The sequence below is a fragment of the Coffea eugenioides genome, chromosome 3 (assembly GCF_003713205.1).
Source record: "Coffea eugenioides isolate CCC68of chromosome 3, Ceug_1.0, whole genome shotgun sequence".
Taxonomy (NCBI): Eukaryota; Viridiplantae; Streptophyta; class Magnoliopsida; order Gentianales; family Rubiaceae; genus Coffea; species Coffea eugenioides.
In genome coordinates this window covers 45,015,066-45,017,626 of record NC_040037.1, presented here as the reverse complement: position 1 = coordinate 45,017,626, position 2,561 = coordinate 45,015,066, and positions in this window count along the sequence as shown.

The window sequence follows — 2,561 nt, the reverse complement described above, 5'->3', positions numbered from 1 at the left end:
CCAAAATATAGTCTTTATTAGTTTTTCTTAGTTCATTAGTATAATACATTTAGTGTAGTTTATCCTTCTTGTACTTGTAGTTAGATTTGGATGAAGAATTGAGGAGTAAGATGGAGAGCTTGGAACTCATGTGACAAGAAGGACTTCTCTTTACCACTTTCTCTTTTGTATTTGAGTTCATATTTAGTTATAATACAAGTATGGTCTTTTCTTTCATTCTTTTCATGTTTAGTTAAAGTTTATGCCTAGAATTATGGATGACCTTTTTATATCTTGTTAGTGATATTTGTTATTTGATGATATTATTTTAAACAAGTCATTTATCACCTTTTCTTTTCTAATCATGATTAACAGCGCATTAATTGTGATAATCATTAAGGTGTTAAATTAGCAATGAAAATTAAAATTTGACACTAGTTCAAAGAAGTGCTAAACTTGGGAGTACACTCACCATAGTAAAGGTACACCTTTATAGTTTTAGTGACTTCTTTCATATATTTTCATAGAAGGATCAAACTTGTAGTTAATTTCATAACCATGAGATTAGGTATGGCTTAGCTACAAGTATAGTTGATTCACTATGAGAGTAGGTATTACATACGTGAGGAAATTACCATAACTAATCAAGATAATAACATTCAATTAACCGGTAATTTCACTTGTAAGAGTAGCAAGGAATCCCATAGGCCTAAGAGCTTTCTATTGTTATTTGTATTACTTTTATCTCATGTTATATTGTAGATTTAATTTCTTACACTTGTGATAGTCTGAATAATAAAAGAATTTGAAAATCACCGGTAATTGATAATCTTTCTTATGGGATTGATACCTAATATCCCCTATGCTCGATAAACGATCTGTATACTTGCAGAAAATGGGGTGTTTAGGTTTTATTAAAATTTGGTGCATAGTAGAACCTCGTCATGTGTTGACACTCAAGCTATCAACAAGATCATATGCTTATTTTGATTCCCCATTCCTAGAGTGGAGGACATGCTAGATTGCTTATTTGGATCTCGATTTCACTCAAAGATTGACCTTACTAGTGAATATCATCAAATCCATATTCATCCAATAGATGAATAGAAAATGGCATTCAAGACCAAGGATGGCTTGTACGAGTGGTTAGTAATACCATTTGAATTGTCTAATGCCCCAAGTACCTTCATACACCTTATGAATGTGGTTCTAACACTATTCATTAGAAAATTTATTATGGTTTACTTTAAAGATATTTTGATTTGCAATGCTGCTGAGCAGGAGCACTTGGAGCATTTGTGCTAAGTGCTAGTGGTTTTGCAGGCCAATAAGTTGTATATTAACTTGAAGACATGTAAATTCCTAGTGACAAGCTTGGATTTCTTAGGTTTTGTAATAAGTGATGACGGCAGATAAGGAAAAAGTGAAGACTATTTGTGATTGGCTTCCCCCATGCACTATGACTGATATGCGCAGCTTCCATGAGCTAGCAACTTTCTATCGGTGTTTTATCTATAATTTCAGTTCAATTGTAGCACTATTGATAGATTGCTTGAAGAAGGAGAAATTTCAACGGAGTCCTGAGCAAGACAAGAAATTTGCCTTAATTAAGGAAAAGCTAACCGTCGTACCATGCCTTGTTGGCAAACTATTCGTAGTGACGTGATGCCTGTAGCACTAGCATTATAGCTATTTTATCTCAAGAAGGCAAGCTAGTGGCTTTTTTTAACAAGAAATTGAGTGAGATTCACAAGAAGTGGTTCACTTATGATCAGAAATTCTACTGTCATTTTTGCTCTAAGGCACTAGGAACTCTACTTGGTCCAGAATCAGTTTGTGCTCTAATATGGATCATCAAGCCTTAAAGTACAACAACAATCAGAAGTATGATAGTAAGATGAATGCTGGGTGGAGTGCTTATCTTTAGCAATTTCCATTCATTCTGAAGCATGCAGAACAAGGTAGCTGATGCTTTGAGCAGGCGTGCAACTTTGCTTATAACTATGAACCATGAAATTATACATTTTGATGTATTGGAAAAAGCCTATCTGGATGATAATGATTTCAAGGAATTGTTGTTTGCATGCAAGACTAAGGAAAAACAGAATGATTTTCATATATATGATGGTTATCTTTTCAAAGGTAATCATCTATTCATTCCTTATCTTTGCTTGCACGGGCAGTTGATTCGTGATTGGCATGATGGTGGTCTTAGTGGACACTTAGGCATTGATAAGACTACTTCAGATTTGGAGGAAAGGGATTTCTTGCCTCAATTGAAGCTTGATATGCAAAACTTTATATGTAAATGCTACACTTGCAAAACAACAAAGGGGCAATCTCAAAATACAGGGTTATATACTCCATTGCTTGTCTTTGAAACTATTTGGAAAGACTAACAATGGGATTTGTGCTTGGAGTACCTAGAACTCAACGATATAGATTATGTGTTTGTGGTTGTTGATAGATTTTAAAAAATGGTGCGCCTTTTTCTGTGTCACAAGACTTCAAACTCGTCTCATATTGCTCAATTATTCTTTCGAGAGGTAGTTCATTTGTATAGAGTGCCAAAATCTATCACT